Source organism: Glossina fuscipes, unplaced genomic scaffold, assembly GCF_014805625.2.
Source record: "Glossina fuscipes isolate IAEA_lab_2018 unplaced genomic scaffold, Yale_Gfus_2 204, whole genome shotgun sequence".
NCBI lineage: Eukaryota > Metazoa > Arthropoda > Insecta > Diptera > Glossinidae > Glossina > Glossina fuscipes.
Genome location: NW_023998547.1, coordinates 757,651 through 782,673, shown reverse-complemented (window position 1 = coordinate 782,673; position 25,023 = coordinate 757,651). Strand labels below are relative to the sequence as shown.

The 25,023-nt window shown below is 32.4% G+C and overlaps 1 protein-coding gene across 1 annotated transcript in view; it reads left to right on the top strand.

Moving 5' to 3' along the window:
* Positions 1–25,023, top strand: part of LOC119642038 (cadherin-99C) — a 164,799-nt gene that overhangs the window by 14,123 nt on the left and 125,653 nt on the right. The window lies entirely within an intron of this gene.

The window sequence follows — 25,023 nt, the reverse complement described above, 5'->3', positions numbered from 1 at the left end:
CATACATACATACATACATACATACATACATACATTAGTTCAATAAACAAAAGCAACAAACATAGCAAAAAAGGGAGGCTACCTTTAAATCTTCACATATACACAATAACATATACGTATGTACGTGCATATGTTCATACACACCCATACCTATGTATGTGTGTGTAAACTTAAAGCCATAGATATAAAATTTGTTTGTAAGTTGGATAATACCGCACATGCAAATACTTAATGCAACAAAAGCTTTATGTATTGATATGCATATATGTGCATATCTGCCTTTTTAACGTTATAAAATGCTAACACCAATACATAGGCAAATCAGAAAACTCTTATTTAAAATGCCATCAATGTATTGTGTTTTTTTTTTTTTTTTAGTTTGTTTTATTTATTTATTTATTTATTTATTTTTTCGTTTTCTTTCTCATTTCGTTTATGTACATAATGCACTCCAGCTATTATATCAGCCATACATAAATGGATAGATATTGTAAAGTTTACAAATAAAAATGAAAAAAATGCCTAAAATGGTATAAGTATGTATGTAGTTGCGTAGCTACTAAACAATAGAAATGACAAGTTCAATGGCCATCCCGCTAACTATCGAAATTTTGTTTACAACCTTCTACAAGTTTTTGTAGTTACGATAATGCTTCTTACTCCCTTAGTATCACTCAGTGGTGGTATACTTTAAACACATCCCATAAAGGACACATATATATATATATATATATATACATATATGCATACTCCATCATTCTAACAGTAAGAAATATACAAGTTTTGTGGTTGCTTCCAACAGCAAGCAACTTGAAGATGACAAAGGCGAAGAGTCAACTCTTCCATAAAGACAAAGTGGCGGTGAAAGCTTTGAGTATTCGAATTTGTGAGACGAACAAGGGGGAGAACAAAGACATGCTTCAGCCCAGCGATTATAGTTTCTATTGTAAATACAAAGTGATAATCGGGGTCCCCAGCCAGTAGGAGTAGGAACTCCCACCAACTAATTAGAATAAACAAAAGAATAAAAATATATGTATAACTCATGCGGTTCCTTAGGGCCAGAGTTTTGGGGGTAATTGCCGTCACCAGGAAATTTCTCGAAGGGTACTGCCCAGTAACCACACTGGAAATATTTTCCATGTAAGAAACCTGCAAGCATCAAAGTTGCAAACAGCAATAATTTCTTGGCTACCAGGCTGCTGTCGTTCCCAATTCGGTGACTACAGATTAATGTATGCCTTTCTAAGTAAAATTTAAAAAAATGGCTTTAAATTCTCAAACCCCATCTATAAGGTTGACAGAGAGTATGTAAAACTACTATGTTGAAGGCCCCAATCATTTTTAGCTTAAAGTATGCAAACACAACTGAGACTCAATAAAGGGAACAAAAAGTAATTCATGCAATTTGTATCGAAAGGTCTATGTACCTATGGTGATACAATTTGTCATCGACTCAGGCAGATATAGACTTGCCTAAGTACAAAGGCAGTCGACTCTTAGGTTTCAGTGGCCTTGAAATTGTCTCCTGTAATGAGACTAAGAGAATTGTCATAGAAAAAGTGTTTTCCATATCTTTCGCAATCATTCCTCCTTAGGAGGACAAATATTCTTAGTCAGGGTAGGGTTAAGTGGATGTGCTGGTTTGTAGGCCAACCCAACCTCCTTATAACAAAAAACTCTTTAGTGAGTTACGCAAAAATAATAACCATAAGTAATATTCCTCCAAAAACGATTCTTGGATAACCTTTACTCCAAGACCTCATTTAGAAATTAATACTAACTAAACATAGGCATGTCATAAGACAACCCATAAGTCAATGACAAAACTGTGTGGACGATTGTTGAATCTTACTGTCTATTGTAGTTGTGTAAGAATGCCATGGGAGCTCTTAAAATTCTGCTCGACTATGACAACCGTTACTGCCTTATTTTAATATCTGTTATACATATCTCCAATAGAAATAAATCCTTTGCTAAAATTACTTTAAAGCTTTGACGTTATTTTCTTCTTTTTTTTTATTTTTTCTGCATTTTTTCTTCTTTTCTGGTTTCTAAGCTGTTGTCATGCCTGATGAGCGTCCATTTTCAAATTGGCTTTGTGAACCAAGACTTAAAGCTGATATAATTGCGTAAACATAGGCAAATCAAATCAAAAATGTAAGCCGATGAATATGATGATGATGATGATAATGATGACATATATGTATATATATATATACTTTTTGGGGTGCCCTGATTTGTCTCTCTGTTTTGTTACAAATGAACTGACCAAGTAGTACAGCTTCTCTCTTAATAATGAACGCATAAAGGAGAAACGAAAAATATAGCAAAAACGTGTCAACTTTTGCATAAATTAAGATAACACATTATACTAATTTAAATGAAAATATAGCTTGAATAAGCTTATTAAATAGTTAGCGATAAAATTAATTTAAAAAACATGCAAAACAAAATTTGATTTTATTAATCAAATGTAGGTTTTTAGGTAAAGTTCAGTGTACCCCATCATATTTATCGAACATTTCTGTTTGTTTACTGGAAGCTGAGAAGTAGCTGTGAATGTTATTTACTTATCGCTCAAAACTATGAAAATCGAATGCAAATTATGTTAGATTGATCGAACTGATTCGTCTAAAAGTGATTATAAAAACATTAGAGCAGACAGAGCTTTTGCTCTTCTGAACGCCTCCTACAGCATTGATGCAAGATAACATCTTGCAAGTGTCGGCGATTTTAACTAAAGTGGGACGATATTAAAATAAAACAAACTAATGATAACAATTTTATTGCTTAGATAAGCATAGCAGTCAGGGTAGCAGTCAGCACAAACGTAATCTTTATTGAGCTAAAAATAGATCCGTACAGGTGTCATTCTTCCTTAGATATGAGCGGATAAGTGATAGCTGTAGCCTGGTGGCTGGGTCTTCAGCCACGTCTTTGTCGGCTGAGCACTCACTAAATCTACAACCAACAGCAAATTCTATGAAAGTTTGAGATCCTCTTATAAATTTCTCACATTCCTGACTTCTGTCGAGCAGAGGTTCATGGGAAGACTACCGAGAATGTTACTGGCTTGCTATCTTTGAAAAGCGGGCATCTGCACGACTTTGTATCCGGATGCAGAACGTAATTATGTCTGCAGAGGTCGCTACGAGAAAACTGTCAACCCATTTGCTTAATTCCCCAGATGACAGTGACTCGATGGCAGTGACCTGCCAGGGAAGATTTTGCTCTGCATGCCGTATGTTAAATATATTAGGCATATATAGCTGTCACAATAACTTAAAAGCCTAAAGCTAATTTCTGCCAACGGCCTACCTTTTTACGATTTTTAAACAATTTTTCTCAAGTATTTGAGTCTTAAGGCGAACGTATTTTTTGTTACAAATTAAGACATCAATGATTTGATGATATTTTTCTTGGCATACAAGAGAATATCTTTATATAATGCACAATAAAAACTCCTTCAATGGCATAATTTGGCATGGCATAGCGAGGCATAGAAACTAGAAACTAAAAAGGACGTAATGTTATATCAAAAGTAGACGCAACAAGTTGAAACAAATTAGCGCCAGACACTTTCAATACACGAAAAGAATATGTAACCAGAAATGTATAAAGCAATAAATCAAACCAAATCTAACTAATACCCTACATTTTAAAAAGTTTTCTCCCGTTTTTTCTTCTTTTTTTTTTTTACTTAAGATTTTGTTGCAACCATTGCAGTAAAATGGAGTTTCGCCAATTTTATCTAATATTTTACTAAGCAGTCGAATGAGTAATTGTCTACCATAACGTTAATAGCATGCCCAGACAGACACACTTCTAGGACCACAGTTAGAACATGTTCAAGAGCGATATAGCGAGTTGAAAACAAATGCATAGACATATACATTGATAGTCACTATCGTGACCGTATGCACATTAGCAATAAACATGTAAAGGTTGTTATGTCGCACACTTTATTATTAACATGTTTTAGTTACATACATTAACTTATTTGCATATGCATACGAAGCAACATCACCAATTGCAAGAGCAGCAACAACAACAGCAACAGCAATATTTACGACAAATACAAGCCAAGCGCATATATACATGTTCTTGCGATTGCATTGCATGCATTTGCGCGGCCTCTGTGCTTGCTATAAAACACTTTAACCGCCCAATGCTATTATTGTTGTTGTATTTGTTGTTGTTTTTATTATTAACAATCGCAGGTGCAATTTGCATATCTCAACTATTTATTTAATATTTTTGTTCATTACAAGTCTTTACTCAGCTTTTCCCCTCCCCCCCCCCCCAAACCTCCCCCCTCCCCCCATCCGCCATCTCTTTGCATAGCTACGCTAATCACGATTATATTTCTTTCTCAATTCTCTGAATTTATTTATGCATTTCCATGAAATTGATTTCAAAATTTTCAAAAATAAGTTACAAAATTTTTACTTTTAATGCATTCTTTTTACTTAGTTAAGCATTTTCTTTAGAATTTAGAGCAACAATTTTTTATTTTTTTTTTCTTCTTTCCTTTTTTCAAAGTTTTGCTAAACGTATTTTTATCATTTTTAAGTAAAGCTTTTGCAATATTTTTGCCGTTGACATTTTGTAAATTTATTGGGTCAACTTTAAATATTAATAATAATATATTTTTCATATATAATACGTTTTGTATGTGCTGCACTTTTCATTTAATAGACTATAGTTTAAATGACCGAAAACTAGTAGCAATAAAAAGCACTCTTACATCATTTTTCGAAACCTAGTCTGACATTCAGAAGATCATGCCTAATAGAGACTGCTTGACCGCTTTTTCAATGGATGTTAAATTGCTGGGGTATATCATACTGGGACATGGATAAGTGGGGCAGAAACATTGTTTAGGTTTCATAGCCGTATGCCCTCTTTCGATGAAATCTAGTACAACATGTACTAACAAAAGTGCGAGTATATTGAGATTGTGGAGACGTATAGATGCACTTTATATAGATTCACTTTTTATTATACCCGCAGTTTCAGAATCTCTTATTGCATTGTGATCGAAACTTGTGTGTTCGTCTGTCCGTCCCCTCATTTTGTGCTCCACAAATAGATCCGGAATTTTTGATGAAATTTGATGCATTGACGTGTTTTGACCCATGGACGAACGCTTTTAAAAGTAATTCAGATCAGGACAATTTTCGACCACTTCCCACAGAACGCCCTATTTGAAAGTGTCATTGTATGAATAACTCTATATAATGAGGGCTTGTGGCCCACTGTAGTGGAAGCTTTTGTCGCTACCCGTTATTATGAGAATAGAAATCAAATTTGTTTTTTACTTATAAAATCAGAAAAGTTTTTTAGTTTCCTCCATGAAGATCTTCCTTTGAGGTGAATTTAAACGAAATCAGTTAGAGGTTTAAAAAAAGCATATTTTTATCAATAGATTTGAACCTTCGGCATATTTGATGCAATCAGTTCAGAAAGCCGAGTAAATACTTTTTATGGTGATCGACCGATAAATAAATATCACACGTACGACAGATGATAGACATCAGAGATCGGCCGGGAGCCTTTTTCTTTTTTTTTTAGTTTGTTTGCTTGCTATTTAAATAAAAAGGACGTATGTTTGTATGTGAGCATGTAAATTTTGTTTAAAACAGGAAATTAATTTGTCATAGGCAAATATTTGTAGTCAGTGTGTTAGATAATTCTTTAGTTTATTAATAAATAAGGAAAAAAGAAGTTGGTTTTTTATATTAATGTTTTGTAATTTTTCCATTTTATTACTTAAGGCTCTTTATCATGAAATCTTACATGCATTCTAACATATTGATTAATTGTTATAACGAGTCGAGTTGAGTTTGAAAAGGTAGATTTTAGATTCTATTTTTTCATTTGTTGTTTTTTTTTTTCTTTTAGATATAGAACAAGTTTTCATGTCAAAATATAACTGAATCTATGTTTTATTTATTTTTTTTTGTTTTTGTATAAAATACACTGCACAAAAAAGAGAAGAATAATTTACAAACTCCCACTTGTTTTAAATAAACAAACCCATACATACATTCATTATGTATGGCAGATACATGCAAGCCAAGAGAGTGGCAAGAAACACCAACTGTTCTAATGTATTAATAAATAGCAAACATAAATAACAACTTTTCATAGAGCAAACAAAACCAACAAAAATACAAACACACGCACACACACACACACACACACACACACACACACAAAAAGATATTGAAAAAAAAAGAACAAAATGGACCAAACAAGCAGAAAAGAACAAGGGGAACCAATAAAACATATGGTAACAATTTGATCGTAAGGCATATGATCGATAAATATATATATATAAAAAATAAAAATCCCACGTTTTCATATGTATATATATATAAAAATGAAGTAAATGTTCTTTTATAGACAATGACTTGTACGTACACACAACTATGCTTTGTTAATAATTATAACGGTGCCTATAAATATATGCAAGTGTTAACGATAGAATAAGAACGTGCTTCGACTATTCAATATAAAAAATCAAACGTATTTATCGGTTAATTAACATTTGATTATAAAAAAAATTTTTTAATTGTCATTTAATTAACTTGTAAACCATGCTTGGCTTAGGCTAAATCTTTTAACAGCCACCATTTACAGTCTTTTAGGTTTCTTGCTTTTACATTTTTTTGTAATAAATATTTTTCGATTCAATCAAGAAAACATTTTATTCGATTTACAACGTGTTTCAATGCACGCACACGCCTACGATCACACATTTTCAATGATTTTCTCATCAGAAAACTACAAAAGCATAATAAGCGTATCGTGTTATGTCAGCGTAAGCATTATATTACATAACACTTGTACAACTTAGCATAGTGCTCTCTTTAAGCTACTATGAAACATGTGAAGGAAAACACAGATTTTTTATAATGAAAGTACGATAGAAAGAAATTTTTACCAACTTTTGGTCTTCGCACAGCTAATTAAATCAAAATTATTATTATTATTATTATTGTTATTATAAATTTAGCCAGAGAATAAATGCTAAGACTAAAGTCTTAAAAACACTAGCATCTAAGGCTTTCGGACTGTACCGCACTTGAGATTTGAATCCACGACCATTGAGTTGCTAGTCGAGACTCTTGCCTACTCGACCACTTAGGCGGATGAAATCAAAATTACTTGAGACAGTTTAATATGTTCTCACTGATACTATCTCTGACTTCTGGTTTGCCGTCAAATACCAATAACGGACGTTTGGGGCTTAATTACTTCTCTACTGGAATGAATAGCATTTTGGAGAACAATCCTTTCGACTTAAGTTCTCTTCGTAACTGTATTTGCGAGTTGTTTCTATGCTGGATATGGAAATCATACAAAGCTCCGATCAAAAGCTAACAAGTCTTTTGTCAGTAAGCAGCTTAGAGCAGTAGAAAGCTACGTTGGCAGCACCTTAACCATCATCTACGTTAAATTTGAAGTCATCACAATTTCAGTGCTTAGCGAGATTCGTTTGTTTATTTACACCTACAAAGGGAACTTTTCGATTCGGCTTTATCTCTTCAATCGACTCAAAATAATGTTACCGGACTGATCTTTACAGTGTCGAGAATTAAAATTAGATCGATCTAAGCCAAACGAATTTGACGGTTGCGGAAAAATTGTAACACGATGCTGAGAAAACCTTGTACCAAGAAATGTCTGGGCAAATAATTTTCCCTGCCAGCAGATTGAGTCGAACGAATCAAATCATAACTCAAAAGCACAACTTATCGAATCAAACGAAACCTTGCTTAGTTATCCTTGATAAGTAAATGTTCGCATAGAAAGTAATCAAGTAAAAATTTTGAAAATTCTTTCGGCTGGAAATGCACATGTTGCCCAATTGAAATTATTTATGCACCGCAATTTTATATACATACATAGGTCGGGTCAATATTCGTACTTTAGCTTACGTCAAAATCTGATTAACTTGTAGGGATCGATGACAAAAGGACGGACTGTTGCATATGAGTTAGCAGGAGATTTTTCGCTACTTTATAGTACTCATAACTACACATGACAGTCTCTCTATGTATGTATTTGTTTTTTAAATTTTTTACAAGAGAATGACAAAACTGATATAAAAAGAGAGAGAGAGAGAGATGTAAATTTTTCTCGTTAAGCCGAAAAAAAAGATAAGGATTCACTTCATTGCAAAAACAAAAAAAAAAAAAAATGCTTTCACATTTAAATTTATTTCTATAGTATTTTCAAGTTTTATTGTTATTCAATAATTTCCCTTTTTTTTCCGGCCAACGTTATCTATAACATGATTTGAGTACCTATTCCATCTGTCTGTCTACCTACATTATTTGCCTTGTATAGGAATTTGATTTTTATTTATTTACTTTTTTCACTTTTTTTTTTTTTTTTGCCTTTTGTTTATGCTTCACGCTATGAGCAATTTTCAATTTCAATCGTCTGCTGGTTTTTTTTTTTGGTTTTTTTTTTTCATTTTTGCAAACAATACGTAGGTACGTGCTGGATAGTTGCCCATCTTAGGTAATATCGGCTGGTTTGCCAACTGTCGAATACAAACGTTAATATAATAAATATTTTTGTCTTTCTTCTTCTTCGCCTCTTTCCCGTACCTAATATCGCAAGTTATTTTAAAATCTAAACGTTACTGTCGTTGAACTTTTATTTTCTTTCCTTGCATTTCCATCTCCTCTATCATGACTCTACGTGACATTTTGTAAAGTAATAAAAAAAAAAAAGAAGAAAAAAAAAAAATTCCAGCAAATTACGAAAAGGCCGATGATGTCTGCCAAAGAAGCATATAATTTTTACTTACATTAATCTGTGCGCCCGGTATCAGATGTCATCCGAAGAATTTATTATTAATTGTAAATATCAGTTTAGCTAACTACCACTTTCGCAACTACTGCTTCAGAACTGCCATTCATATCGTCTTATTTGAGAAAAGTTGGTTGAAAGCAATTAAAAGTAGTGTCGTAAATTACTTGGTAGGATTATCGAAAGCCTTGACGGGCATGCCATGAATCGTAAAATCATAATTCGTATGCAGTTTAATGTAAGGTTTGCACGAAATGTATCCGACTTTGTTTATATCCTCTAGTGTAACTTGTTTGCATTAGGGGACCGAGGAAATGCGAGATTACTTAAGAATCACTTGATCTGCCTTAAGACTGCATTCTGTTGCATCGCAGTTATGCGTTATGTACTTCATAAGTGACAGGTTTGTTCCATTATTATCTAGTCAACGGCTATTCTTTGCCTTTGGCAGCATATGGATTAGGGAATTATTCGGCATATGGCACTTGCAAGCGCGATCTCTCTTTTTGAAATTACTCTTGCCAAGCCCGCTATTCTCAGCTCATCCGCTTAGGTAAGTAAATGGGGGCTACGTCTAACTTATTTCTGGCCATAGTGAACGCTGCTCTTATCAAAATGATGGCAAGGCGGTCGCTAATATTGTTTTAATCTCTTTCTTCAATTTTGATTGTTCTCTTAATCTTAGTAATTAAAATATGATTAGCAGCACAAGGGTTGAATTTCAATCTTAAAGCATCGTAACAACTTTTGCTTTGTCCTTAGTTGAAAGGCGAGAATTTGAAGAAATTCTTTGTTGAAACAGTTTACAGGTCCGAGACTCCTGTCTTCTTTATCGACATAAGAAGCGACTGACAGTGGCAAAAATCAATGTGCGCACAGTGTCAGCACATTCTTCCCGGCCCAGTACTAGCTAAGGCCAGTACTAGGAAGGTTCGATGATTTCATTTACTTGTCTCGACGAAATGTTCCATACGTTTTTTAAAAGTTCGCTCTTTCGATTAAGATGCTCTTACGCAGTTCCCCAGAACCGTTTCATCGAAAGTATTTTTAATATTTCGCAAGGCACGAGGTAGAGTTTTATACAAATGATACTTAAAATTTTATTGATATCATTTACAAGGCATGTTGATGGAAGGTATGTCGTTATTAAACAATTATATAGTGATAATAAAGTGTACGTGTGGCTATCAAAATGTTGTGACAGTAAAAGACTAAGTATTTTATTATTATTGGTGTTGTTGTCACGCTTTCTGGGTAAATAGGATACAGAACAAGAGAAATAAGCTATAAAACGTATACTGAATTAGCATTTCTAGCTTGTCTTCCTTTGTCGCAAAATGTAGAAATTCAAAGTTTTTTATATCATCCTACGAATTTATTGAGATATATGTTTTTTTTTTTTTTCATTTTAATAGGTATTCAATAAGGCAGGTCTTAAAAAATATCTTATTTCTCTCCGCTCTCTCATTTATCATCACATCTGTTTCTTATTTGCTATTGATACAATTGTTCCGAAACCGTGTCATCATCGATAATGTAAACTTTGCATACGTTGTGCTAATTGCTTCACTTCTATATATATAGAGCTGAATATGTTCTGCAAGTTCTATATAGAACCGATAAAAACAAACTTACTGTTACTGTACTGCATCTTAATGAAGTTATTTCTCCTTTCAAAAATTTTTTTCATTATAATATGGATTTTCTAGAACGGTTGCTATTTCTATTTTAGCTAATTACATTTATGTTGGGCAAATGTTGTTGTCTTCTTAACTAATGACTTACATGGAAATTAGACTAAATTAAAAGCTCAAAATAGTTGAGAGAAATTTTTAATGTAATCGAAATATATTATATTATAATAACAGCATCGGAGTACAAATAGCTTGATTTTATTTAATGGATGACCAAGATAAGTTCAAAGATTAAGTTAACTTTCTCACTAATTTTTTTTATTTCAAAAAAACTTTCACTTTGTGTCTTGGTTTAGTTTGTGCAAACAATTTACTTCCACACTTGACCTCTTTTTCTCATTTTTCTTTTCAACAGATTTTTCTTGTTTTCTTCTTTTTTATCTTTTCATTTATTTTCGATTTTATATACATAAATGAATGTATGCAAGTTTCAGTTGGTTACTATTACATGAACGTATTGTTGTCGAACATTTTTCTTTCCCTATATGTCAGTCAAAGTCCACAAAGTGAATGAAATATTGTCGTAAACATGCACACATTGACCAAACAATGCGTTAGGTTACATTTTGCTTCATAGAACATTTTTCATTTTCATTTTCATGTTCTATCAATCGCCTACCCATACATATACATATAGGTATATATGTATATATGGCTAAAAAAAATATATATATCTAGTGATTTATTTTCAAATAAAAAGTAGGTTTATGTACACATGTGTATAATTTTTCCAAGTCTTTATCTGGAAAGTTTAATTTATTAAATGTTAATTTAGTTTTTACCAAGATAAAAATTACTTCATTTATTTTACACAAAAAAAAAAAAAACCTGTTACGACCGTTTTAAGCAAAGGTCAAGTTTAGTTAAAAGGCAGTTAATTAACGACGAATTAATGCCAGAAAAAAAAAAATAAATAAATAAAAAACAAAGACATTAAGGTGTTCAAGTCTTATATAAAATCATTGAATATAAACGCTTAAGGTGTTTTCGAAACAACAATAAAACGAACCTTTTAATTAACGCAACTATATGCTAATTAAATGTTATGATTTATTGGAAAATTAGTTAATTTTAAATCCGAAATCGGTTAAATAAATTGGTGAGCTTTACTTCTCCTAAACTTTAAACCAACTCATTAATGGTGCCCTTATATAGACTTTCGTTTAATTCGTAAATTTTTTTTTTTTTAATATCAAGCTGCCGGTGCTTGTGTTACTATTAGCGTACACAAAGACAACTTTGAACTGAATGGCAGTGAAACTTCGGATTCTTCTTTCAAACTTTATGGATTGTAAAGGTTGCGTTCGCATTAAGTCCTCTTATGCTTGTCGCTTGTAGAGTGAGTTTTGAGAAAAAGCGACTCAAAAAAGAATCTGTAAAAGCCAACTGTACAAAGTTGTTTTGTCGAACAACCTCTTTACCGCCAGCTTGTTCATTAAACAATGTAGTATAATCGCACTTGATAAGTTAGTGGTTAAGGTAAGTTAATGGCCAATCAAGCAAGAACGGAAAACCTGAGAACGTCACTGCTTTGCTAAGTCATGGTTAAGAAACCCAAACGACCCTTATGTCTAAGATAGTGCTTGAAAGCTTAATAGATCAAAGTTAGAAACAATACCAGATTACTTCGACTTATAGATGTACCTGTTACTTGCTGAGAACAAGCAAGACTACTTGGGTAAGTTTATTGTCTAGGCGCCGGGACAAGCAAGATCGGGCAATATCGCGCAATAAGTATAATAAGCAGAAGATAGAAAACATATTTTTTCTTATTAATAGTTATGAGGTTAAACGATGGACTGTATGTCGCAGAATATCGGACTGCATATTGTGTGAAATCTTGCTATAATGTTCACGAAAGAAGCAAAGCATAAATGCAAATTTTACATTTAATTAAGGAATTCGATTAACTGTATATAGCTTTCTAGTGAGAGAGCAAAAATGATATAATTAACACCTGTGGTAATGGAAGAAACAAATGCAACAGAGGTACGACGAGGCCAGTTGCCTAATAGGAAAGAGCAAATCTGATGCAAGCACAAGGCAAGACCCTTTTGAAGAAATTGCGAGTTGGGATCGAAATGTGCAAATTTATTAGATGGCCTTTGAAAAAGTAAATGTAATATAATTCATGGTAGCAATAGTTTTCCTTTTGATAGAGTGGTGTGCATACGAGTATATTTTCAAAAGAGGAAATATAGTCCAAGTAAACCAAATCAAATTGTAGATCGGTAAACGCTAGCGTGTTTCAGAAAAGCATAAAATTTACTGAATTATAAAAAAGCCAGAGCGCTTTTCTCTTTCAAAAATCCTAATATAATAGCAAAGGAAAGCAAATATTAACTTTTTTACAAAGACAATAGTAACAGATTTAAAAAAGTCTTGGCTTTCACTAGATAATCGTACCTATTATCTACTACTACTGCAGCTTTCTTTAGAAGACCTATGCCATTGGTAAAAAAAAGCGTTTAAAAAACGATATAAAAAATATGTAAACCCATTACTGCAGCAGTTGGCGAGGACTGGAAGCACGCTGTTGCCTCATTCATTTGCTATCCAAAAAATTTTGAAAAAATATATAGACAAGCTCTTGTTAAAGGATATGGAAGAGAAATCATAACTAAAAGTCTTGATGTTTCCTACTACATAAGACTAATATCATAGATCGATCTCCATGACAATGCATAGATTTACTCACTTACTGTTATTAATGTTTGGCTTCGAATAATGCTACTACTACTAAGCTAAACCTGGTAAATAACTTAAAATACTACTTCTTTGCATATTTTACATACACAAGGAGGATTTATGTTCTCAATTACTTCACTATACGTATAGCATGTGCAATATGTTTGACAGTCGGAATGGCCAAGTATCAAGAAAAACAAATATACCTTTTAAGGAATCTTTTAGGTTTGGTGAGTCAGGGCTTTAAGCATACGAGTGCCGATGAACACGTTTAAAAGCGTAGTCAATGTAGGAGCTCTTCAGGCAATTAAAGGCGATTGAAAGCAATTCAAGGAGAAAAATACATAAAATCCTTTAAAAACCCTTGTTATTAAAAGCATGCAACTCTTATTCATATTAGCAACAAGGCAGATAGTTAATATCTACTTAAAAATATATATAAAAATATTTAATTATATGCCGACATTTGCTCATAAATTCTTCATAAGCATTAAGTTTATTCATTATTTACCACAAAAATAGAAAATTAATTAATGTTTTGAATTGATTTCGTTAGATTTGAATGACTTTCTAACGAACCGGTCGGGCTAAGTATATGTGTAGCAAATGCGTATTGCATCTAACGGACTGTTTTGTTATGTCTATGTTTGTACAGACACATGGGCAAGTGTCCACACATATTTGTTTAGTTTTAGTCTGGTTAGAGCTGTATGTCTGGTTAGTTGAGGCCAATTAGGCGTATTGGCTAGTTGGCTAGTTGGCTGGTTGGCTGGTTAGCTGGCCGGCTGGCTTCGCTTGCTCATAAAGATTTTTTTGTTTCTTTCGCTTTTTTTTTTGTTTTATTTACAATTTTCAAACCAGTACATTGTGTTGACTGGTCTTGTTTAACATTTGTTAGCGAGTTAGAGACCCATGATATTGTTGCTGTCTTTTACTTACTATGTTTTTTACTTTGTATAAAAACGCAACTATAAACATTTGTATATATATATGGCACTATACAATGGAGGTACATTACCTTCGGGATTGTACGCCTTTTGAGAAAATCTCAGAGCTGAACGCTTAAAAAGTTGCGCGCTCTTGAGCATTTTAAAATTTCGCATTGACTAAGCCATATCTGCCGACCTATGTCTTATCTATTTCTGAAATTTTTAAAATTGCCAGAGTTTAGATATGAAGTTTTCAGACAAAGTCCATACTTTAAAAAAAAAATGCCAGCAGAGATATTATTTGTAAAGATGATTGGCATCAAAAAACTTACTTTGGAAAATCTTAGTGTATGCATAAGAAGCTTATGGATCCGTCAATAGTCAATTCATCCTACGAACTTATTGAGTGATATGTCAAATATAAGTGACTTGATATATTTTCTTCATTATCGTCATTATCATCATTATTATATTTAAGACTAACCAGAGAGGTCTTTATAATATGTCTAAAAATTACCTTAACCCCTTGACGAGTGTACTCGTGAAGGAGATCATGTATTATTTCATTTAAGAGCTTACTGATAAAACCTATGCTTATCGTCGCGACAAACTGGTCGAGATAAAAATTGATAGTGATCCACACCTACGTCAGGCGCACTCAAAATGAAGAGTATTCAAGGTCCTCTACAAAGTTCTAATTTCACCAAGCAGCTTGAGATTATTGCTATTGAATAGATAGATGGGTTTAAAGTTTTTTTTCATTTTTTTCTTCTTCAACTCTAATACCTATCATAGCAAGACCTATTATACGATGTTTTTATTTTTTCCCATTTTTTATTTTTTTCTTTACGTACCTACGGGAGTCAAATGCGTTGCTGTCGTTTTCGCCGTTTGCTAGTAAAAATTTTTAATGTTTTGTCTTTCTTGGTGCACATCTTCGTTTTGTCATTCATAACTGACAGAGACTGGTTAGGCTATAGTGAGAGTTTTATTACACAACCTCAAAGTTGCTTATGCAGCAAAAAATATATATTTTTCAACAGTTTTCACTCTAACATAAAAAAGTAAACAAAAGCTTTTACAGGCGAAAAAAAAAGAAGAAAACTTAAAACTCTTATGACTTTTCGGTTAACCTTTCGGATAAGTTCAACCACAATATAACCTATAGTCATTTGAGGATGATAGCGAAATTTCCTTTCCTGTGGCATTATAATTTCTTCTTCTTCTCTGTTTTTTTTTTTTTTTTTTCCTTCCATTTTGAGAAATTATTGGCATATTTTAGTGAAGCTATTAAATTCAATAAGTTTCTGTTTGGTAAGCACGAAATTTAACCAATTTATTGGCTGTTTAAAAACAAAAACAAAAAAAAAAAAAAGAAGAGAAAAGAGGGAAAATTAAAAAGATTTTAATAAAAATGTAATAAGTCCTTTGAACCATGAAAAAGTCACAAGGGGTCCGAAGTCATACTTATTTTAAGTTGGAACGGAAAGCGTTTAATTAAAAGAAGCGCTTTTTACATCCTTTTCGGGAATGTTTTAATGATTATTATTTTCAGGACAGAGCGAAAAAAAAAAAAAAACAACTGTCTATTTGTACTTGATGGGTGGCTAAATGAAATGTGTTATGGCTTAGAAACAAATTTACACCTGCACTAAGCAACAGTGAAGGCAGTGAAGGCAGTGAAGGCAACGAAGGCAAGCATAAGTCATGATTACATACTGCTTAGGTTTCCTTTTTAATGAACACATAAAAGGGCATAGTATATTTATTGCATATGAGGGCATACGAAGTGCAGAAAAGAATTCAAGTTAATTCAGTTAAGCGATGAGAGTCGCAAGTGCTTATTCTACATGTTCTTCGCTAACTAATGGCAAATTTTACTAATTTTTGTCATTTCACAGATTATACAAGTGTGACTGATTATCCATTTGTCTCTTGTTGTGGATCTTGGTTATGCTAAAAGATAGAAAGCTATAACTTAGTCTTATTCATTGTTGCTTTACGCAGATCAGGTTTGAACTTAAGACCAAATTCCGTCAAGGGTGAGACTTAATATGAAAACAAAAACAAAATGACAATTTGTCTTAGGTCTTGGAATTTTTTCATTACTAAGCACGTACGAAAAAAGAATGCATGACAAGGCTTTAGAATTTTTTAATAATTTCTTGTATCGGACATAAAATGCTTTGTCCAGTGTTTTTATTAGTTTTCTAGTTTCGCTCCCACCAATTTTCAAATTACTTTTCACTTCAGTTTTCCACACTTTTGCCCCCTACGAACGCTTATATCGATAAAAAGAAAAATACTAATACATATGGTATGATAATGTACTAAATATTACAATTACAATAAAATTATTATAGTTTCATAAGTTAATAAAGCATTAAATAATTTTGCGAAACAACCATTCTTTTAATGATCGTAACTTTATGATCTTATAAAAAAAATTAGATTTTATTAATTTTTCATAACGACAGTATTTATCATTTAACTGGCACTGATAGTCAAGCTGCTTTAAAAGCTATACGAAATCTCTCATCTTCGAGCTGGAGCATAACTAACAAATTAAAACATATCACGAAGTAATAAGATTTAAATTTGAACCTTGAAGCCCTTACCTTGTTTCAACATTCTATCCAACTAATATTGATAAACCAAAGTTAAGAAAAAAGTTTGGCCATACCAATGGAACCAATCTGTAAATGGAGACAAGTTTTTATAATAAAGCACATTCTCCATGATTGGCTACATTTTTCCTTTATTAGAAGATTCGCCTTCGGAACAACCAATCCTATGGATACGGTGAACTTGATATCAATTTAATCTATTACTTTATTACAGTTACTAGGCTGAAGAACGTCTAAGTTTCATTTCTAAATTCGAGGCGATAGCCTAAGTTCCTAGTGATTAAATTGTTATATCCAAGACCAGTTGTCGTACAAAATATATCAAGTTAGTGCGGACGTGTGCAAAACGCAGAAGGCCTTAAGATAAGCCCATCTTTTATTATACCGATCGATTCAAAATCATAATGTGAATTGATCTAAGCCTGTTTATCCGGCTGTCCGTCTGATGTCTGTCCATGTAAATTTGTATTCAAGGTACGTCGACGTCGTGTACTGAAAAGTCGTTCCATGGAGAAAAATTTCAGTTTTCAAAATTTCTCGGCAAAAGTGGCTAAGTAGTAGTATTTCCGCATTCTAAATTGGTATGAAAACTTTGGATCGACTGGGGCAATTTTTGAACGCCCTCTCACCTAACGGAAAGCAAAGTTCATACCACAGATGTTTCATGATGAAAATTATATCATAATGAAAAAATTAATCGTATATTTTGAATCCTACCCTAATAAGGATTTTCACGAAAACTGATCCCTTGTCTAAGTGTTAATATGTGATGATGAGAATTTACTCACAATAGTAATTTAACACAAACATGAAGTCTACAAAATTTGGACCGTCTACGCCTATTTTTGCATTCCGCCCTATGTAAGCACTAAACTTGTACTACATTAGAGATATAATTTTTTTATTCTGTATACTAAAGCAAAACTAATTAATTGCATCGAACTGTTCCTTACTCTCTTAACGTGCTGTAGGCAGAGAAATATTTTACATCATATTCGAAATCTCTAAAATTATTCGTGAAAGCATTTAAACAAATTAAATTACTTAGATAGAAATTCGTCAAATTCCACAAAACACAGTGACACAAATGATTGATTAGAAGAAAATAATTGTTATTTAATCAAATAATCATCTCAACATTAAAAGTTTTATTTAAAAAAATTCCGCTTTTTTTGTTAATAAGTTTTTTGCTTGTTAAATTCAATTATTCATAAGAAATTATCTTTTATTTTAATGCTGTATTTTAATTTATAAAAAATGTAAGAAAAGAAATCAATTAAACGAATTATTTCTTTATGTAAAATAATTCCTCTCTCTCCCGGCTTTTCTTAGAATATTATATATATATATATATATATATATATCTGGACTAATTAAATGCAATTCTTTTTCCTTTTTTTTTTTTATCTTTACGACGATTACTTGCTAAGTGAAAAGTACTGTTTTAGTGGTTTATATATGAGTTAAAAGCTTTAATGTGTTTTGTCATTCCCGGTCAATTCATTTGCTTACAATCTAACGATACAAAGAGTGCAGAAAAACAAGTATCAATACACATACAAATTAAGCGAAGCAGGCAGATCATGTTGGCCTTCAATTTTAAAAATGACAAAACAACTTTTGAAAAACACTTAAGAATACAGGAGAAAACATAAATTAAATTAAAAATAAAATAATAATAATGGTAAAAAAAAAATCAAAAAGCTTACAACATGAAAATGTACAAACACCATTAACGACTATATACATCCAGACAAAGGGACCATAAACTGTTTACCGAATTTATTTTATTTAAAGAAATAAATATTAAGATTAGAGCATCATAAACTTGTGAAACATTTTGTTGTTTTTTTTTTATTCTTTTTATAGCTTTCTAACCGAAAATGTGTTTTATGATTTTGAACTGACAGCAGCATATCTTTCACACCGAAAACTTAATCTATATTATGTAGGAAGAGGCATAAACATGTAAAGAAAAGAAAATTTTTAAGTCAATAACAGTAAAAAAATAAAACCACTAACGGGAGATTACCAAAACCAGAGGAGAGGAAGGTATTCCTTTTTTTTCTCGTTGCTTTCTACAACTGAGTAGCTTTTCTATAATGAAAAAAAAACTCATAAAAGCCGTAAGACCACATGTATTGCATAAGTATGCAAACGCAATAGCTGTTGGAAAATTTCTAACAATTATTCTTAGTCGAGTTGAAAACTGGACGAATCCACCTAATGTCGTAGATGCCCACGAGATGAAGCAAAAACGGGTTCAAAGCAAAAAATAATCTCAACACATATTAAGATAACAGCGAGTAGCATCGGAGCAGATATCTCAACTTGGAACTAGTGCATGAACTATATCGATAGTCGCGTGTGTATTACTAAGCTTTCTTGTTCTTTTTTAAATGATCTCGCGGTATATTTGCATAAAGTTTCGGCCCAATATCCTTTGGGGATACAATCTTCTGCGAGTGCGATCGTGTGCAGATCGTAATCTCTTGTGCGCGAAATACGGAAAGTTTCAACCTTTCATTCTAGTCTTTGGCGAAAGCGAATGTTTTTACGAAAGATGGCACAAAGACGAACAGACATAGAGAGAGAAATATGGTTTGGTCTTAGCGACCTGTTGAACATTGCCACAATAGTAGTTCATATAGAGAAAATTTCACACCCTTAGAGATTCATAGGATTCATTGATGATAACTTCTGACTTTTTTGATGTATCTTCCTTTATAACTTTTTAACATTGAAACAAGAACTAGACCATCAGCCTTTTACACGCTTTAAGCGGTGAACGTGAATGTGAAAAAACGCAATCAAGGCCGTCTACACTGGTCACCAATAACAACCCCAGTAGGAACGCCCCATGTATCAAAATGGGGCTTTGGATTAAAAATAGACAACAGTGTTGGATGGGATAATTAACAGCAAAGACCTTTTGCATGTATTTACTTCAACCAAGTATTATAAAATTCAGCTCGAGTTATGAATTCTTTTTTGGGGTGACTATACTAAGCAACAAGGCATAGCTTTCTTTATTTTTTTTCATAAATTTCGAAGCAACAAAAATTAAGTTATAAAAATCGGGAATTTGTTTCATAGACTCCTAGTTTAATAGCGACTTAAGAAGCGGTCTTTATAACCATTTACAATAGATAAATAATCGAAACAGACATAAGGAGGTAAAAGAAAAAGTGAATTAGTTCAGGAATAGCTTACAATCAAATTTATGAAGTAAAAAATTATGAAGTATAGCTTATGCTTTTGTTATGACCTCTTTTATAGTTATACTGAACGATTTGGGAATCTATCAGGCCAGTTAATATTAGAAGGTCCTGCTACAGCTAGTTAAAAATATATATATATTTACAAAAGTGTCTAAAGGTGTCTCTCGGACAATCTCTTATCACATCTACATTTACGTACAACTCATATAGTGGAAGGTATCCAAAATTCTCTTCAAATTCTCTTCGTCTCCTATTTTCATTCCCATTAATGGCTTCATAAAAATTTATAAACTATTTAAGCAAGATGTAAATGTTTGTTTGTGTAAAAACACATACCCGTAGTTACATGTTTAGCTGTGGCGGAGTCTTTTGTACCCACCATCTTTATTTTTGTTTGAAAAAGTAAATGAAAAACCAAAACAATGGAATTACGATACTCTATAATGTAATGGGCGGATGTGGGCGATTTTTCCATCTTCGATCATCCGTAGACCATATGTGGAAATTTTATCTGTGCAAAAAATCCACTTTTCTTTTCTTTGTGAAAAAAGGAATGCTCTCAACTCATGTCTTACTGCAAACGGGTCCATTAACTTAAGCGATTTGACCCATTTTCAAGAAGAACCTACGTGCAAGAAATTTCAAAATTTATGCAAAATTTGAAGGCGATTTATTCATTTCTGCTAAGGGAGGGTGTTTACCAAATATATCTACAGCTGGACAGACGGACATAGCGATGAGCAGATATGTTTAGATCGATAGAAAATGTGGCACTGGGTCTCTGAAGCTTCTTTCTGGATGCGGCATACGTTCTGACAAACATGAGCAACCTCCGCCAAAGGTGGTAGTAAAAAACATTAAACAAAAATTTATGTATATATATATACAAATGTGTTGACGTAAATATATCATACAAATATGCATATAAAAATGTGTATATACAAAAATACATATGGATATATATGCATAATTCACTTATTGCTTTGCTGAGTAACAAATGAGTTCATGGTCTTTAAATATTTGTATTTATGATCGTTTTAAGTCCATATATGAATGTTTGCAAATACTTTAACATTTTGTTCTTCTAACGTTTAATGTTAATTTACAGTCATTAAAAGTGACATTAGAAGTTAAAAATAATTATTTCAGATTCTCGAAAAAATATACAAAGAAAAAACTACAAAAAAAAACAAAAACAAAAACCGCAAATTAAACCCATTAATCATTATTGCAGTTTTTTTTTTTTTTTTGTTTCTAAGAAGGACTGAAACAATTTTTTTTTTTTCTTGATTTAAATCTGAGAAATATTTCTATTAGGTGTGCGACACACCTCGATGACTTCCCTTTAAAATATAAAAAATGTATTAATAAAAAGTTTTGTATAACGAATTTTGGAGAGTATTAAGATTAAAATGATGTTTCGATTTGCATAGTTACATAATAAATAGGTGAGTGATTTATTACTAAAGAAAATTATTTTCAAGTAAAAAAGTTTGCTATAAAGAGAGAATTAATCAGACTTTATTGAGATTTCTTGTCATAGCAAAGAATTACTGACTGGAATGTTTATTAAGACAAACAAATACTATGACTTTGACAAGCATAAGCGTAAGTTATTTGATATTTTAAATGCAAACGAAAAGTATGAAACTATCGCAATTCGGGATCGTAATAGTGGACCCATAAATTATTCGTTCATTTATTATACCCTTCTGTTGACAAATTTTCAATTTCTCTTTTGCTCCAACTATTATAAGCATGGGGCGAGAGCCACCCGAGTGTAGCTTCAGTAAGTTCCCTTACTAAAAGCAATATAGGAGGCAAAGAGGAGCATAACTCGTTTCTTGATCTTGACTGTGAGTTACTAGGGGACTGGTAGCAGAGTTTCAAGATACTTGCAATAGTTTGTTGCTGAAATATACAGAAATTGAAAAAAAGTCCCACAAATTCACTTGTAAGCTAAGAGGAGTGCCAACAAAGCTATTAAAAGGCAAACGGCTGAGCATATTCAACTTTCACTAAAATTTTTCTTTCGACAAGGATTTTTGCTTGTGTTTGGCCAAGCCTTTCGCTCACGCTGTTTAATGTATTTAGCTAATGGATCAACAAAGAGTTGGGTATACAAAATTCGTCTTAAAATGAATATAAATTTCGCAATTTATTATTAATATTGCGGTTAAAGAGATTGTGTGACTTTATCTGTTATAAATTTATTAAGCGATTAAATGTCGTAAATTTTCAAATATGACCACACAAGATCTTATGTAACAGCCGCAAATAAATAAACAGATCAACAAAATAATGAAATCACTAAATGTCCATAAGAAAAGCAAAAAAAATAAATAAATAAATATGAAAATTGCACATAAATAATGCACAAGTGCTTGGATTTGATTGCTTCGCTTACAAAGGAGTAAAAGCAACAACAGAGTAGAGACAATAAGTTAAGAAGTTGCAAACGATAATATTTAAAAAAATATGACAATTGACCAAAAGTAAAGTTTGAAAATACATAAGACAGAGTTAAATTTAAAAAAATGCACATACATATATCATGTCCTTTATTTACGCCAATTCTATCTAGGAATCGATTACTAATCTTGTCACAACTAAGAAAATTCACTGTTGGCATAATTAGTAAGTGAAGAGGTTAGAATCTATTTTTTACACATTTAAGAAATAAGATTAAAATTATCATCAAAAGTGTTTTTCCCGATCCAAATATATAGTTTGCTGTCAAAGATAAATCAGAAGGAAAATATTGTACAGTGGGCTACGACCTACCCTACATCAACTCATAGTTATTCGTATAATGAGATTTCAAAGAACTTTATGAAAAAGTTATATGAAAAGGGGTCGAAAAAGGACTCCGATCCGAACCATTTTCTATAGTGCTCGTCCTTGGTTCAGGGTCAAAATATCTCAAAATATAAAGACCTCTTGGTTGTAGCTATGGTAAGTGTTCACTCAGTATAGGCATAATATTTACCGATTGCGCACACAAACCCACTAGGCTGCGACCATCTGCCTATATGCTTTGCTTTCTGCACTGGTTCTTCTTCGCACATCCCCTGGGTGATTAAAAGAAAAACACACACTCACAAGAAGAGAAGACAGGCAGAAAGACAATCTTAAATCGATTCAATGTAATAAAAAGTTGGTCTGTTTGAAGTCCTTGCTAGGATTGTATATGACTGCACAAACATAATATACCTATACACGGCAAGCGATGTTGGATATTATAAAAGCGAGATCAATTTTGAACCTGATAAAAGTAATTAAATTAAATCACAAAAGCGTTTGACTATAAAAACAGAATAGCTTTAGACTTTAATCCAAATATAATGTATATACACATACATACTTTTTGCGATCTATCATTTACATGATATGTGTAATGGAGGAACTGTTTACAATATTATCTGACGAATTAAACATATTGAGAGTTTGTGGCGAAACGCTGCTGTTCGCATATATTTTAACAAAGAAAAAATTTAAGGATTTCATATATTTATTTTTTATACCCACCGCTGTAAGATGAGGATATACTCAGTTTGTTTTTTGTTTTTTTTTTTTTTGCGTTATGCATGTAACACCCAAAAGGAAGCTTCAGGGACCCTATAAAGTATATATATTCTTGATCAGTGTGAAATTCTGAGTTGCTTTAGTCTATGTCTGCCCGTTAGTTTTTCTGTATGTTTAGGTGTCTGTAGGTTTTTAGCAACCTCTTGCTCGCAAAAATGAAAATGGGTCAAATCAGTTAGAGCAGAAGCGCGCAGTGCAGCGTAAACTGAACGCAACTTCGGTTTCTTAACAAATGGGTAGTAAATAAAAGAACGTAAAGAAAGGAATGCGAGAAGTACGCCGGATTCGGCTCTCGCCTGTCTTACTTATTTAAGCTTGCTTTTGCTTCTCGGTGTAAACGTCTATCGTAATTCCGAACACAAAAAAACGAAATATTTTCCGATATATAGAATAAATTGAATTTTGATGCAAACGGCTCGTAATGGCAGTTCGATCGGCAAGCAATTTTCATAAGGAACACATTTCAATATTATTCGCATATTTTTAAGTTTGCTTCGAGTTTTCAATGGTTTCATGATTGAATTTGAAATTAATTAATTAAGTTCGTAACGTCCACCTCAAGACATTGTTTATAGAGAACAAGAATATGTCAACCAATATAAGTGGGGAGGTAATCGTTCTTCCGATCTTCGTTACTAAGTATATGATATAAACTGAATAGATTTAGACTCATTTTCGATTGTTACGAAATTAGTCAACACTCTTTACCAAAAATGGGCCCAACCTCCGGAAAATAAGAAATACGATAAATATGTACGGAGTTGAAAAAAAAGTTGTTATAAGGAGACTTGATAAAATGCGAATAGAAGGGCAATCGTTCGTCATTGGACATCTTAAGTGAAATGACTGAAAAGTTTACCTTAAAGGAAATAAAATAAATAATCCTTCGTACAATCCGCCTGAGTAGCCGAAGGCGTGGAATTTCGACTAGCAAGCCAAAGGTCGTGGGTTCGAATCTCAAGTGCGGTAGAGTTTTTAATAAAAGCCAATAGCCTTAGATGCTAGTGCTTTTAAGAGTTTAGTCTTACAATTTATTTCTCTGGCGAAATTAATAATAATAACAACAAACCTTCGTACAAAGCATTAATAATAAAGAACTAGATATCGTATTACGTCGTTTACATTCGTTTTGAGATGGATGTCCATGAGCTAAATCATTTCATTTTGAAACTTTAACAGGAATCTTGCTTTCATTTTCATACTAAGACCAATTTTGGCTTTTTTTTCTAATGTTTGACTGAAAAGATTTCAACTATGAACATGTGGTTCATTATTCACCCTGAATGCCACTATCATCAGTTTAATTAAATTGCCGATGGACGTGCTTAAATTAATGCTTCTAGTCGAGCTAATTCCGCAATTTATGATTCCAAGGGATAAAAATTCTCTGCTTTTAATATTAACAGAGTAGTAGTGTAGTAGAGATTGAAAACTCTATTGGTCGGGC